The sequence below is a fragment of the Montipora foliosa genome, chromosome 1 (genome assembly GCF_036669935.1).
Source record: "Montipora foliosa isolate CH-2021 chromosome 1, ASM3666993v2, whole genome shotgun sequence".
NCBI classification, from domain to species: domain Eukaryota; kingdom Metazoa; phylum Cnidaria; class Anthozoa; order Scleractinia; family Acroporidae; genus Montipora; species Montipora foliosa.
In genome coordinates, this window is record NC_090869.1 from 53018453 (window position 1) to 53035952 (window position 17500).

General features: G+C 41.3%; 1 pseudogene; it reads right to left on the bottom strand.

Moving 5' to 3' along the window:
• The window catches only part of LOC137971185 (uncharacterized), a 225030-nt pseudogene that overhangs the window by 179690 nt on the left and 27840 nt on the right, over positions 1-17500 (bottom strand).

Below are 17500 nucleotides of genomic sequence, written 5' to 3' on the forward strand. Positions count from 1 at the left end.
TGCAGAACGATCGCAAGTTGTAATCACTGAAAGAAAACTCCACTCCAGATCTGATAGACGATGGTCTTGAAAGACTCGCCAAGCACGTGGAACACCCAATAGGATTGTTTGTTGTTTGGCACAGCAGATGAACGAAAAATTGTTCCCCTCACTATTAAAGGGCCTTTGGCACTCTATTGCGCATGTGCGGCTGTTTGATTTTTGACCCAACGGTTCTTTTTTCAAAGCCAGTATCAATTACGGAAATCCTGTTTAATCGACACAGTGAGACGTGCCAAAGTTGTAATAACATTTCTAAACTTCAGTTTGGTAATATACGAAGGACTTTGACGCCATATTGTGTTAGTTTTTGGGATCTGTGTAGATAAAGTTCGTGTCCACGAAAGCCGGATCAGGCGAAGGTGCTCGGGTCGAAAGGTTCTTACACCTCGTAGCCGCCTTGCATCCAAACAAAGAAGAAAACAAGTAATAGCAGATGGGAGAAGGCACATCGAAAGCTCTATATAGCGAAAGATGTTCATGAAAGCTGGAAAAAAATAAAGTGTATGTGCGTCGATTCCACTGACACGGCCTTTGCACAACATCTTTTGTCCTTGGAGGTGGGACGAAGAATGGGGTTAGTATTTACACTGATTATTGGTTTCCCTTTAGCACTATGATTCTTTGTCGTCGGCTTAGTGTGCGTTTTATTTTGCTATTCGTGTTTTTTATCCGTCAGTTCAGTTGCCATATCATGAAATGATGGCTTTCAGTGTAGGGACGCACAATGAGCAATTGGCTTCAGCTTTCAAACGTGGCAGGAAGCGTCTCGATTTAGCTGTGGAAGCCCACGGTAGATGATAATTTTTGTTTGGTAAAAAAGAAGTGCTGAAAATTTTTGTTGTTCTATTTTTTTTCTGATTAGAATAGGGTCAAGCATGATAGATCTGCTCAGTTTATTTCGCATCATTTGAAAGCCAATTTACCGGTACATTCATTTGACATTCATTTAGCTACCTTTCTGCACAGAGTAGCGTAACATTTTTGATCAAATATTTTGAAATACACCATGCAACTAATACTCTATCAAGCAATTGAATACAATATGCAAGACGTATCATGTTGATGATAAATTTTACAAATAATAATAATTAAATAATGATAATGATAATAATAATAATAATAATAATAATAATAATAATAATAATAAACAGTAAGTTGTGTTCATTTTAGTCAAACAGAACCCACCTGGTAAAACTATTTGTGAAAAGCACGGATCACTTTTGGCATACTGGTCCTTTGGAATGTTCAAATAGTATGTCTCTGATGTACACACGTCAATGAGAATTCCCTTCACGCAACTTTTACACATAATTATCAACAATGATGAGCACAGCAGTATGATGGTAGTTATTAATACTGTAAATGAAGAAATATGTTGTCATGAAGTATGGGTATATTCATTGTTGAAAACTAAAAGGACACTGTATGTTGACACTAGTAGTTCAGTAACTCATGGGTTGTTGTTTAGTCGATGTTTGCAATTGGTACCAACAGGCAGAACTGTTTGGCTTACAAAAGGAATTATGGCAGAGAGGGTTACCTCAAATGAACAATCACAGACCCTGGGCAGTCAATGACTGTCCAGGCCTAGGTTCATCGGCTGAATGTAACAGTAGTGGAATATTGTAACTAGTGATTACTGTTGATAGCAATTATTAATAATTTTCCTGGCTTTTCATATTTACTGGCCCATAACCTTTTTTCTAGGGAACAGCTTTACAGAGCAAGGAAAAAGTTGACTACCCTTGATTGGAATTACTGGTATCATAATGGCTTTTCATTTTCCACCACTGAGGATCATGCTGACACCATCATTGCAAGAAAATACAACCAGAGAACAAAATCTTGGGACGTGAGGATGTTAAAGGTGTCCAAAGATTGTGGATATATTTGGATGCTGGTGGAAAAAAATTTTAAACTTAGCATTGATGACGACGACCATTTCATCACTCGTGAAGTCTGTCTGGAACCTGACAATCCCAGAATCATTTCTCCAACAATTGTAGAAAGTGAACCTCTTCCAGCTCATGAGCTCCTGGCAAGATGCAGAAACAGATTTTCACAAATAAGCAGCTCATAGAGATTTAAATGCAAAACTTTCAGCTACTGTATATATATGCCCTCACAATAACGTGTTGCAGTGATGAAATTACTAACAGTCAGGTGTCAATGGAATGGCTCAAGTCAAGCTAATAAGCCTTGCCTTTTTGCTTCAGTTTTGGTAGTAACTTGAAGTAATAATTATATAAACTGTTTTTCTCTCCAAGTTTTGTGGGGTCATTGTGACATGTAGCACTTAAGCCAGAGTTGAAACCAGGACAAGATATACAGTGTATGATTTGACAGTTTTTAACCCAAGATAAGGGCTGACCATACATTACACATGGTAGCTTCGAAATCGTTGTTGGAGTTTTGTCTCATGGTAATATATTGTATAACTTTAGAATTTTGTCTCCTGGTGTGATTTCTTATTGTGTGGTTTTGTACATGGCAATTTTATTGCATAGCTTTTGCAAACTGAAATAATTTAAACTACAGTGAAAAAAAAAAAAACAATGTAAATACAAAAAATGGAAATTCCAATTCAGTGCTGTGATATTGGGAAATTGACAGTTATTGTAAAAAGTGGTGTTGAGAGTGACATGTGAATACAGATGACAGACAAGAAAAATCAAATTTTATTATTGTTCATATACATGTCTGCATCAAATTATTTGAAGATGTGAAAGCATTAATTATTATTCTAAGAAAATTTTCATTCTTGCAAAAGTTTAAGTCAGTCTAAACCAGAAGAAATCTAAATTGCCTTTAAAAATAGTTTTTATCCTAAACCAAAGTTTCACAACAAGGCAACTAAAACAAGTCAGTCATTGGGGGTGATGGTATGCTGAAAATAATTATTAAAAGAGGGGATCCTGAGATTTCCTGATATTTTTATGTGGGAGTGGAGGTTCCCTTTACTGAAAAACCACACACTGACAGCGGTTTTGTCTGTTATTACTTCCCAACATTTAGACAGTTCGGAAACCCATCTAAACACCTGTTGCTTAGGGGATAGTGTCTTCTAGTACAAAGTACATGCACACAGCAGAGGGAACAACTTTCCTCTTCCTTCTTCCAAGGGCAGTCACCTTGTGCATCTAGGATGTATAAATATTGTGTTCAAACAGAGTTTTCAAAAGTGCCTTGTTTGTGAAATACAGTTGCATCCCCACATCCTTTGTTTTTGATGTTCTGGCTCATACACCTGTAGTATGGCAGTTACCTTATTTGCCCAATTCAGGAACTGGCTTTTGGTCAATAGACCAGTTTCATAAATGGTGACCACCTCTACAGTTTTTTGTATTTTTAATATGTTAATTACACCAACTTCCCTCATTTTTGATATTCTTTTGAAAGTTGCTTGTCATAGCAAGACTAGAAAGGCTCGTTAGCTAAAACAGAAGAACATTTTATTTGGAAGGCATGAAATAGATCAATACAAATGTAGGTTGTCCACTTGACTATGGTACATCCGCAAGTCAGGAGCTGGCATCTTCATGGTCAGAGGCATTTTCATCTTGTTCCATAAGAAGGCAATCATCATAATCCATGCTTCCCACTCCCTTCTGTAGTGCCTTTATGGCCAGTTTCCATGCCATATTTATCAACTCCTAGGGAAAGAGACTATTTATTAATGTGGTACATTGCAATTCCGTGAAAGAAGTCCTGCCCTCAAAAATCTTTGATTTTATGATGTACATACATAGAAGAGAACTCCCTACAAAGACTTCTATAAATTTTTGACTAGTCACAACTGGCTAGGAACGTTTTTTTTTTTTTTTGGAGAAATCGTGAAACGTGATATGCTTATCAGCTGAACGGTGAAATTGACATTATACAGGTGATTTGGCAGAACAAGTTACGGCAAGTAAAGCAACCAAAATATATTTGAATGCATGGAGATTTTCTAAAATGGAGTGTGTATTCATCACTGATTGTACATTCTGAATGTTTGATTTCTTCTGATTCTTTTCTTCCTCGCTCATCAAATGTTCTTGATTTCCCTGAGGCACATCAGCGACACCTGTTTTTCACTAGCACTTTCAAATTGAGAATATCGCATCGGAGCTCGAATACTACCGGTTAACAGGCCTTGATAAACAACTCAGCCTGTCTGTTCGGCCTGCCGGAAACCGCAATCGCTGTGGAAAAAGAGTTTTCAACATATATTATCGCCTTCCTTGTTTCATGCTTGTTTTCGTCCCTGTTCCACATATGCAAGTCTCTGTGTAAGATAGATATTTTTCCTACAGTTTTCCACGGTCATCCCTGACGTTCACCTGCAGAACACTCGAGGCTATGTAGCATGACAAGTGAAGAGTTCCATTGAGAAAAAGGCCTGGAAATTTCACAAAAGGTTCACATTTTTGCCCGAAACAATTTCATCGAGTTTCCTTACGTTTTTCTCCTAAGGGGTCTGCGGAAACACTGCTTGTGCTTCGCCATTTTATTTCCACGATACATCGAACGATAAATATCTCATCTCGCGCACGTCGTGTGGAGATTTCTATTGGTTGAAAATTGTGTGGTTGTCAATCAAGCTCACACATGCGCTTTATCGTGACACAGTCCCTTCGAGTTCCAACCCGATAAGACCAATCTTGCCCAAATAAAACAACAAGTTGGGCAGCAGGCAAGCTCATCACAAGCCATCAAAGTTGGCATAAAGCAGCATAGCGCTTCACCTGAAGTTCGTTCATGATGGACACAAACAAGAGCTGAAAAAAACTTCATATGGTCAGACGACCAAATGTGATTGACACAACACTCATTATATTAGAGCGGCTCAGTTATCGGACATCAAAGTGCTGAACAAACCAAGGGCTTTCGTCGTAAAAATGTTCACTCAGCAACGTCTGCTTCTTCTACAGAATAAAGTTCAAAAGCGATCCTGGTCGTTAATCACATGCTAGACCAATCCATAAACTGGATAAAGTGGACTGGCAAATTGATTGCCGCTCGCTGAATTCTGCTTGGTCAGTTAAAATTTCAGAAGCCTTCGCGCCTTCGGCGCGCACGGAGCTCCGCTATTAACAAATTAGCCAATAACAGATGTTAGTGACATTTCGAGTTGCGTTATGTTATGTAGGTCCTGACAATTATCACGCGTTTAGGTCATGTGACGTTGTTGAACTCGGACACTTATGCAACTTGGCTCGAGACTTGTCGAGATTTGTCGAAATAGTTTTGTTTTGTTAAAAGCGTACAGTCTAGGAATAGAAACTATATTTTGGTCCTTCGGGAGCTGGATCTTCGCATCAGTGTAACGATTGGACTGTAATCGGAACCAGTATTGTGGAACTTTTAAGGGACTCATTAGAACGTGGGAACATTTGGCAGGAATTATATCGAGAACTAAACTGGAGGAATTATGGATGGAAAAATAGACGAGTTAAAGAAGGCAAAAAGAACCCTCAAGACAAGTATTACGAAGCTTCTGAACGAATTACCGGCGGAATTATCGACGAAAACGCCAAACAAGGAAAATCTCACGGAAAAGCCACAGGACATCGACAAGCGACGGGATGAATTGTTGGAGCTGTTGGACTCCCTTCAAACCTTGTACGGTGAAAATAAGCATGCATCGCTGGCAGCTTCAACTGGTGATGAAGCGGATAAAATAATAGATCGTGTGGACAACGAGACAAAGGAAGCTCGACTTTTCTTATCGCAAAGTAACAGCAAGGAAAGCGAAGGAAATAACACAAGCCAGATCGGCACATTTGAGGGCGCACATGGCAAAGATGGTCACGTGATCGATGCCAACAAACAGCTCGAGCGGATTCGACTCCCAAAAATTTCGGGCGACAAGAAAGAATATCAGTCATAGTGGGAAGCTTTTTCCAGTTGTGTGGATGAAACAAATTTGTCAGCTCAGTTTAAAATGTAGCGGCTCGAAAGTTGTTTAGAGGGAGAGGCGGCCTAAACGGTGAAAGGGCTTGGTTACTCGGATCATGCGTACGAAGCGGCTAAGGCAAGGTTGAATCGAAAGTATGGGGAAAACAGGAGACAGGTTCAAGCCCATATCGATGAGCTCATAAGATGAGGCCAGTAAACGCTGATAATCCAAGAGAGCTACAAAGATTTGCCGACATAGTGGAGAGAACTGTGGTTTCTTCAAAGGAAAATAAGAAGTATTCTGACCTGGAAGGAGGAACACTGTATGCAATTGTGCTGGAAAAGCTTTCTCAAGCTCTGCTTAGCCAGTACTACCGATGGATTGTAAAGAAAAGGGAATCGTGCAGTCTCTTGAAGAGCTGTGTCGCTGGATTGCTGAGGAAGCTGAGTACCACGTACAAGCATTAGAAATTAAGCATGGTTTGTCCAGTGTTGGAAGTGTAAGAGGAAAGAGCTCGACTAAGTCTTACTTCGGTACCGCAGAAGAGAAAAGGGATTGTCCCTGTAAAGTGTGCCACCAAAAACCACCCCAAACCAACCGACAGATGGCAGAGAAACGCCCCCATACCGTCGAGAAGAAATTAATAAAAGGTGAGAAGCTGGCAAAGGCTTACCAATCAGTGGTTGATGAGCCAAAACCACCATCATAATGGTTCCTTCCACATTTCCCTGTTGTAAGGCCAGAGAAGCCAGAACCAAAGTTCGGGTTGTTTTCGACGGCTCAGCTCAGCAAGACGGAAAAAGCTTGAACAGTGAATCACTACCGCGTCATAAGTTGCAAAGTGACATTGTGGATGTTTTAGTTAAGTTTAGAAAGGAGCCAGTCGCTTTGGCTGGTGATGTGAGATTATCGCTATTTTACTATTTTATTATTTGCTGGAGTTGACTTACTAATTTCACCTTCTGTCGATTTCTTGACGAACCAATAGAGTGATCCAAGATTTCGAATCTTGCGATCAGAATAATTACAAACTCGACTTGAATATTTCTTACATTTAACCACTTCAAGTCCAACTTTCTGGCAGATTTGTACTAAAACTTGTTCCTTGCAGTCCTTCCTTTGCGACGGATTGGATAGATTTTCTGTTGAAATATAGCTTGTTTGCCTTAAATTACCAAATTTAACTTTGAAATTGCAACTCCAAAGCCTGCATTGGTCGCTCGGACTAATTGAGATTCCTCCACCGTACGCGTGTTGATTCCGAAATATCTTGTCAAGGATCTTGTTCAGCACGTGTCTGCGAAAGGTAACTTCCGTTACGGAAGGCGAAACATTTTATTGGTCAATTTATGACAGCCGCTGACAGCTTCAAACCTCTATGAGCGCGCTCAGGTGTGACAGAATAAGTGGGCAGTTTTCAAATTCCAGAGGTTTGTCTGCAAGCGTTTCCTTTTATCCTCTCCCCCTCCTCCCTCTTTCTTTATTGCCCTTGCCTCAATTTTCCCGCGGCCAAAACATCGAAATTTGCGCGGAAACCCAACAGAAATGCTTGCTACGCAGGCTAAGGGTGTTACTGATGATTTGTGTGCAGTTCGCTTGGCAACATCATGCCAGACTTCACAAAGAGACTTACCCACTGGGAGCTAATGCAGTTTTAGAACACTGTTACATGGATGATCTGATGCCATCAGCACCTACAGTGGAATGCGAAGGAAACAAGAAAGCAGCTTACCGAGCTAGGGGACTTGGCTGGGTTTCATGTCCGTAAATGGATCTCGAATGAACCGGAGCTAATTGCTGACGTTGCGGAAGAAAAGAGGACTTCCGCGATAGACCTGGAGAAGAGAGAATTGCCAATAACCAAGACTCTGGGTGTTCTGTGGGCCGCCATAGCTGACGATTTTTTTTCGTTAGACACTAGTTACAGTTAGATGGAGTTGAATTTACCAAGTGGAGTGTTTTAAGGCGAACAGCATCAGTTTACGACCCATTAGGTTTCTTATCACCGTGTGTAATCAGGTCCAAGTTGTTGATACAAAAGGCATGGCTGGAGGCACGGGATTGGGATGAACTGTTGCCGACACCTCATCAGCGAGAATGGACAAAGTGGTTTCGAGAATTGGAGGATCTTGAACTTGAACAAGGTGTTTGAAAAACCCAAGTCCTGAAGTGGAAGAACTCAGTGAGCATTCATACATTCAGTGACGTGTCAGAGAATGCATATACAACTGTAGTTTACGCACGTCATGTGTATGAGGATGGCAATATCACTACTCGGTTGATTATGTCGAAGTCAAGGATTGCACCATTGAAAGCAGTGAGCATCCCCAGATTAAAACTCTTGGGTGCACTCATCGGATTACGATTAACAAGACAAGTTTGTTCTGCACTTAAGATATCTACAAATGGAGTGACCTATTGGGTGGACAGTATAAATGTGGGGTACTGGATCCAAGGTCAGAGTAGAGAGTATAAACCGTTCATAGCCCATCGTGTTGGAGAAATCATAACTTCTCTGCTCCTAATCAGTGGCGCTATGTTCCAACGGATGTAAACCCCGCCGACTTTGGAACAAGAGGCGAGACAGTAGAAGAGCACACGCTGACTTATGGTGAAATGGGCCGAATTTCTCAAGAAGTCAAAACAAGACTGGCCAGAGTGCAAGTTTGACAAGCCAACGTCAACATAGAACCTTGAACATAAAGGAACAAAAGAAACAGGGACAAAGGATGCTATCAGTTAACAAAATGATAGATCGTGTGGACAACGAGACAAAGGAAGCTCGGCTTTTCTTATCGCAAAGTAACAGCAAGGAAAGCGAAGGAAATAACACAAGCCAGATCGGCACATTTGAGGGCGCACATGGCAAAGATGGTCACGTGATCGATGCCAACAAACAGCTCGAGCGGATTCGACTCCCAAAAATTTCGGGCGACAAGAAAGAATATCAGTCGTAGTGGGAAGCTTTTTCCAGTTGTGTGGATGAAACAAATTTGTCAGCTCAGTTTAAAATGAAGCGGCTCGAAAGTCGTTTAGAAGGAGAGGCGGCCGAAACGGTGAAAGGGCTTGGTTACTCGGATTAACAAGACAAGTTTGCCTTGCACTTAAGATATCTACAAATGGAGTGACCTATTGGGTGGACAGTATAAATGTGGGGTACTGGATCCAAGGTCAGAGTAGAGAGTATAAACCGTTCATAGCCCATCGTGTTGGAGAAATTCATGACTTCTCTGCTCCTAATCAGTGGCGCTATGTTCCTACGGATGTAAACCCCGCCGACTTTGGAACTAGAGGCCAGACCGTAGAGGACCACACGCTGACTTATGGTGGAATAGGCCCAAATTTCTCAAGAAGTCAAAATAAGGCTGGCCAGAGTGCAAGTTTGACAAGCCAACGTCAACATAGAACCTTGAACATAAAAGAACAAAAGAAACAGGGACAAAGGATGCTATCAGTTAACAAACAATTGAAGAGGGTTAAGGAGCGGCTAGAGTCGAAGAGGTGTGGCGATTGGGCCCCTCAAGATTCTCGAAATGGTATCGAGTCAAAACAAAAGGAGAACCGGAAATTGGGTTGTCTTTAGTTCGTGTGACAGCGTGGGTGCGCTGCTTTACAGAGAATTGTAGAAACTCAGCTGAGCAAAGAGAGAGTGAACTGAAGAACATTGGAGCTTCAAAACGCCGAGGAATTTATCATTCGGGAGATTTAGTCTAAGGTGTATACAGCAGAGATAGAGGCATTGAGAAGGAATAAGGAAATCCTACGAGGAAGTACTTTGGCACCGTTTAATCCAATATTAGTTAATGGCATTATGAGGTCCAACACCAGACTACGACATGCGGACGATCTCCCATATGATGTAAAGTGTCCAATCATACTGCCTAAGACGAATCATGTCACAGGACTGATCGTAAAGTACTACCATGAATTAGAGGATAATCAGATGGGGCTTAACTATACGATTAATCATGTACGGGAAAATACTTAGTGGTCCTTGTTCGTGAACAAGTGAAAATAGTCACGAGAGAATGCTTTGAATGTGCAAGACGACTTCGATCAAAGCCAGCAAGCCAGCAAATGGCGCCGTTACCGGACTATCAGCAATCCTCCAGACCTTTCGAGAGCTGTGCAGTAGACTTTGGAGGACCTTTCTTAACTTTGCAGGGACGTGGGAGAGTGCGAGCTAAGCGCTATTTGTGTTTGTTTCGGTGTTTGAAGACCCATTGTTGCCACTTAGAGATGGCGTCGTCTTTAGACAGTGATGCATTTCTTAACGCCTTTGTTAGAATGACTGCTCGGAGAAGATGGCCGCAGCAAATGTTAAGTGACAATGGAACGAACTTTGTAAGCGCATCGAGGGAACTGCGAGACCTAGTCTCTGCTTTAGACCACGACAAGATACAACGGATGACCTCCAATAAAGGAGTGAGTTGGAAATGGAACCCACCTGCAGCGCCACATTTTGGTGGAGTATTTGAATCTATGATCAAGTCAGCAAAACGAGCTATTTTTGCTGTACTCGGTGATGCACAAGTTAATGATGAGAAGTTGGAAACAATCTTCACTGGGGTAGAAAGTCTCTTTGACAGCTGTGAGTGATGACCTTAACGACGACCGTGTCTTGACTCCAAATCACTTTCTGATCGGGCAGACAGGTGGTGATTTTGTACCGGAGAGCGTTGACACCCAGCCATTTAATCCCAGAAAGCGCTGGAGCAGACTACAAGAGCTCACTTGGCATGTGTGGAACCGATGGATGAAAGAATACTTACCGCAGATTTGATCAAGACAGAAATGGTACTTCCGTAACCACAATTTGCAGGTTGGAGATGTTGTCATTGTTATTGATCCTGGAACTGTGAGGCGACTGTGGAATGTTAGGCGCATTGAGCATACGTACCCTGGCCCTGACGGCCTTGTGCGAGTGGTGAACGTACGGGTTAATGGCAAGACCCTTAAGCGACCAATAACCAGACTCTCTCCACTGGAGATTCGGGAGACCGAGGATAAATGTCAAGAACACTTCGGAGAACTATGATCTAAAGTTAAGGGTGTATTTCAATTATAGTTGTATTCGAATTTCAGATCCCCTGTTATTCAGGAGGGGAAAAGATGTTAGTGACATTTCGAGTTGCGTTACATTATGTAGGTCCTGACAGTTATCACCCGTTTAGGTCATGTGACGTTGTTGAACTCAGACACGAACCCTGGTGTTGACTGTAAGTTCGTTTCTCCAGTTGTCGTACGCTGCTTAGCCGGAAGCTCTTTGATTCACGAAACATTGAGGCCTTCTTCCGTGTCACAATATGCTTGATCGATTTGGGGAATCTGCTTGCACAAAGTGGACGATTTAATCGGAGACGGCAACTTCACATTTTGCTGAGGTAAAGGGACATCTGCGTTTTCACGATTTTCTACATTTTCCAATATTTGGGATTTAATGTCACGGTAAACAGTTTCCTCCTCGGCATCTTCAAAACCTCGCAAACGGCTCTCAATATCTTCTAGGTCCCCTTTACCTTCAGTACGGATGTCAAGCTGATCTTCTACTCGCAATTTTTCGGCTTCGTATTCGAGTTCTCCTATGCGTCGGTGTTCCTGTAATTGCCTTTCCTGTTCGAGATTTTCGGCTCGCTTGCGCTCCTCTTCCAGTCGGCGTTGAGCTTCTCTCCTTGCTTGTTCAACTTGTAGATCCATGACACGTGCACGTCTCTCACTTTCACTGGCATGAGTTTTAGCGCGAACACCTGTTCTTCCTTTTTTTTTTTTTATTTCGAACTCTGCAAATCATGACAAACCTCTGAAAAATTAAGCTTTTTCCGAACTCTGTTGGCAAAACGGCCATTACATCTATAAAGTTAAAGAGATGGCGCATTGGCAGTTCTTGTTCCCTTTTCAATGTAAAACCGAGAACCGATTCGCTCAACTTCAACACACGATTCAAAACCTTCCACATCTTCCGGCATTGTCTCCGTCACGCTAGAACTAACAAGAAACATTTTGGTCGAAAATTTGTCACCTGTCAATCCATTACGACTGTGCCGCACCAATCAGAAGCCCCCGTTCGAGGGCGAACGGGGTTTTTAAAAAATAGGGGGTCTTCTTGCAAGCGTTCCCTCAGTCTCTTGTCCCAACTTTCGAGCGGCCAGTTTCCAGAAAATCGTTTCGGAGCTCTTCTGTCGAACAGGAACGCTTGTTACGCAGGCTACGATTCAGGTCTATGAAAGGGCAGGGATTTCACGAGTCGAAGAATATGAAAGGGTTGGGAAATCTGTCATTTAGGTATTTAAAAAGCCTTTCATTACTTTCCAATGGAAGGTATACAAAAGGAGTATCTTTTCTGGCAAAATGGTATATAAAAGGGTAAGGGGGGCGGAGGCTCCCCGTATTAAACTGTTTTAGTACTCCCCCCAGATGTTTTACAAAGATAAAGTACACGCTAGTCCTTCGCTCTAGTTCATTAGGTCTTTTAATTTTTCCACAATAAAACACTTCGTTTTTAATTTTTGCGCATTTGATAGACATTTCATTGACATTTTACCCTTGATGACATAACCTTGATTGGCCAATGGTCACTAACAAAATCGAATTAAGTGGAGCTATGATCTTCGCAGTTATGAACGCAATTTAAGCAATTGCATAGAGAAGCCTGAAAAATTCAGGACTTCAACGGGGTTTGAACCCGTGACCTCGCGATTCCGGTTCGACGCTCTAACCAACTCAGCTATAAAGCCACTGAAGTTGGGAGCTGGTCATATGTGAGTTCTAATGGTCCCGTGAGGAATGAATCAATGATGAAATCGTATATATGAAATGAATCATATATGAACTGCGGATATGAAATCAAGTGAAGCTATGATCTTCGCAGTTATGAACGCAATTTAAGCAATTGCATAGAGAAGCCTGAAAAATTCAGGACTTCAACAGGGTTTGAACCCGTGACCTCGCGATTCCTGTGCGACGCTCTAACCAACTGAGCTATAAAGCCACATTTCATCATTGATTCATTCCTCACGGGACCATTAGAACTCACATATGACCAGCTCCCGACTTCAGTGGCTTTATAGCTCAGTTAGTTAGAGCGTCGCACCGGAATCGCGGGGTCACTGGTTCAAACCCAGTTGAAGTCCTGAATTTTTCAGGCTTCTCTAGGCAATTGCTTAAACTGCGTTCATAACTGTGAAGATCATAGCTTCACTTGATTTCATATCCGCAGTTCATATATGATTCATTTCATATATACCATTTCATCATTAAAATCGAAGTAACTGTACAGAGCATTTAAAAGAACCGGAGCAAATGGAAACTTGCTATCCTATTTCTTATTTACGATTTCACTACAAATTTGTCCTCTGTCGAAGACAGTCACAACGAACACCACTATGCAAATTTAGTGTTTTATGAAGAAGAAGAACACGCTAGTCCTTCGCACCGGTTCATTAGGCCTTTTGTCTGCAATAAACACTTCATTTTATTTGGTTGAGAATTTAATAGACATTTCATCGACATATTACCTTTGATGACGTGAACCTGATTGGCCCATGGTCTGCCTTCGCCTTCAGACCCACAGGCTGCAGATCTGCCGTACTTGTCAACGGTCTGGTTCGCTGCGGCACTGGCATAGAATGATCATGATCATGATCATCGCATGGCGACCTGGATTACCTGAATATTATCATGCAACTGAAGGCCAGTGAACTTTACTCGAAATTCACAAAAGCATGTCCAAGATGTCCGCCAGCAATGACTCACTATACCTGGAGGCTATCACAGAGACTACGGTTCGCTCCAATAGTTTGTATCTTACCCTGTAGTCCTCGCATTTATAGTTGTCAAACGGATGCCATTAACACTCACCTGTGATATAGTATACCTGATTGGCCCACGGTCCACCTTCGCAATTGGACCCACAGGCTGCAGATCTGCCGTACTTGTCAAGGTCTGATCCGCTGTAGCACTGGATGTGCACCATCCTCCATTCTGAACTGCAAACATCTTGTATCCTTTTCGCATTGCAGCCAAGGCGCACTTTGCAATGGCGTTCTTTCGAGCATCATACGATCCATCGAGAACGGAATCTTTTCCTTCCAATGGTTGGATGGCTCGATTGGAGGTGTCTTTGAAGCAGCCGACGGTTTCATAAACAAAAGAAAGAGACCCGTCTTAAAATTTTACATTGTCATTATTTAAACTTTGTGTCCCTTTATTAACCTCGACTCACTATCATGCGAACATTCAGAAATACATTGAAGAAACAATCGCGTGGACTAAGTGTAACCATTGGCATAGCAAAAACTTCCTTAGTTTTCGGATGTTCAGTTAGCGATAGCATATTGGTTGTATTATGTTGATCCGACAAAAAAAGTACTATTTTGTCTCCTTATAACTTCGTAAAATAATATTATTAATCTACTTAGTTAAGACTTACCACATCGAGCGCAGACTGGCAAAGCCACCAACAGAACACAACATCAAAAGAGGAAAACTATTTCGTTGACGATGCATTTCTACATCGATAAAATGGAGTAAAATGTCATCATGGTCACCTTCTACTCACATTTTCTAATTAGGCCCTACTCAATATTGAATGGAGCTACGGTCATTTTAGAAGTCAAGACACATTGTCAGTTGATATTTTCAAAGTGAGAAGCTAAGAGAAAGAAACTTGGGTTTTGGACAAAAAATCTGACTTCATAATGTCCCTTCAATATTCCATTTCAAAAGTTGTGGATTTTGCGCGCATTGAGAAAGCCGTTTACATACCGTAAAATTTCGAAAATAAGCCCGGGGGCTTATATTTTTCAAGAATCTTTTTCGAGGGGCTTATATTCGGAAGGGGCTTATCTACGGAGGGAAATTTGCGTATCCGAATCGATTTGGGTAGCCTTAAAGTTGGACGTAAATTTACCGTTTTCGCTTTGTTTTACTTTGTATTTGAGGGCAATTTTCCAAGTACAAGCTCCCCGGGGGCTTATATTTGGAGAGTTTTTTGCGTTACCGCTTTTGGGGGGTTTATATTTGGAGGGGCTTATACATGAAGGGGCTTATTTTTGGAATTTTACGGTATTTCTGGCTCTGCTTTCAGTCTCAACTCTTTTTCTTTTAATTAGTTGTGAACAAACTCACTCTGTTACTACCTTCTCTAAGGAGATAAATTCAAAAACTTCCTAGACCGTAGGCCTCATCCGACCACGGTGACCGTGATTATTCATAAAATTCAATGGTACCTTAAGGAAAGTGCACAGAATGCACAAAAAGAAGGAAACGTAGTTGCTGGTGTTGAGCCTGGACTACTCTGCCAATCAAATGTAATGTTAAAAAAAAACTGTTGTTGTATGTGACTTTTACAAAAGATTCAATAGCTGCAGCATCTCCGGGCTTTTTAAATCGTTGTAAAATTGATGGCAGTTTATTGATCAGTGGCGGTTATCTGCATGGTAGAGATTAAAGGAGAGAAACGTAATTAACTAAAATGAAAAGGAACAAAATGACCTGACTAAAGCGAGCCAAGAAAGAAAGAAATCACACGTTCGTTTCAGATAGGGGACTGGACAACCGAAGGCAAAATAGTAATGGAAACTGCACTGTAGCTTAGCTTGCTGCGAAACATTATGGACAAATGACTGCCCTTCGCGTGCTTCTTAACTTGAACTGAACTGAAGCGAACTCCCGAAAAGATGACTACATGTATATCAAGTTTAAATATTCGACGTTGAACACGACTAAATCACAATAAACTATAATAGTAATTCCTTAAGAAAAAGTTAATAAAAAAATAATATTAATAACAATAACAATAACAATAACTATAATTTTTTAATAATAATAATAATAATAATTTATTTCAAAATTATCAGTAAAAATATACACACTGAAAAAACCAAATAAAGAACTCTAAAACAAGTATTAGGCTTATAGAGATACAAATACTAGTACTAATTCTAATGATAGCAATAATAGTTATTATTATTTTTTTTAAAAATTCTCGTTTCCTATAAACATGTGTATTAAAATAAAAATAAAAAATAAAAAAAATTAAACAACTCTTAGTATTATAGATTTGATAAAATAAAGGAAAGAAAAATTATAAATCAATATTATAGAATGTTAAGACGCTCTTTGCCATAAACTCAGTGTCAGAGGATAACGCTATTTACAGAAGAACAAAAACTATCTACATGCGACCGAGACTTCTTGTTCTAGATCAGTCTCCTGTATATTTGAGGTAGTTCTCCTCCTAGAACGCGAGCCTCGCAGGCAAACCAATGCAGATCTCAAAATGGCAAATGAGACTCGAGTCCTAATCCATGCGATAGTGGAAGCGTAACTCTCCTGTTTCTTCACTGCCAGTAGCTCAGCAAGACGGCTATGGTAACGTTGACATTCGTTAGACATGCCTCCAGTAGTGGTAAAGATGAATGGTGTAAACGTGCCCCGTTCTACCTCAAGAACTCTAGACGAGTAAAGGCGCTTTTTATCATTCTCGTGAAACTTGTAAATCTGCTCCGGGGTGAGATTCTTGTACGAGTCTGCGTTAGGGTGACATACCCTAACATCAAAGAACGCAGACTGTTCTCTCGCCCAGAAGCCCCGCGCACGGATATCCAGCCGCGCGTCAGGGGCCTTGTTGGCTCCCCTCGACAGCACTTCCCCCGTAACTTCTTGGAGAACCGGCTCCACCTCGACGTCAGTACACACCGCTTGCAGAATTTCAGCCTCGAGATCTCGAATTTCGTTGTGCCGTTGTATGATATATCCTCCACGCATACAGATCAAAGCATGGTCAGCGTCAAACAAGTCCCCGCAGACGCACACTGTTGGGATGTCATTGAGTTCCCAACCATATCTCAACTTAATTGCGTCCCTAAACTCCCTCTTGTTAAGAGTGAAGTTCATTTCTTTTAAAGGTATAACGCTGAGCCAACTAGAGGCACCTTTCTCCTTTATAAATTCAACAGCTCGCTGGGTTTTCAAAGGCAGAAACTCAGTCACGTCTTCTAGGTCACGCCGCGCACTGTCAGCTTTTTCTTGACGCGCACGTCGCTGCGCGCCAGCGACATCCTCGTCATTAGGTGGCTCTGCTGCTTGCTTAACAATCTGCTTAATAATAATAATAATAACAATAATAATAATAATAATAATAATTATAATAATAATGAATTTGGTAATGGTAATAAATTTATATAGCGCATTTTCTATTGACAGATTCAAATACGCTTTACAAGCACGTGATCTATGGGTGAGATCGGACATCAGCATACACTGGCGCCGCTGGCAGCCGCTATCATTCCATAAGCAATCTCACCCAGCACATAAATAAATGAAAGGAGGCCTGACCACAACATCGGGAACTCCATGCCCTACTCTTTACGAGCAGTGTGTGGGTTCTTCTACGTCCCTCTGGGTTGTGAACGGTAAAGGGTTTTGAGACGGGGCCTACGGTTTAGAGTCGTTATCCGAGAATACTTGAAAGTCTTACCATTTTCGGATGTTATTACAAAGGCGGAGCTTTCTCCTCAGTTATTTTAAGACCGGTTGGTGTTAAAATAAGCGTTGGTCCGCGGCCGAAATCGAATC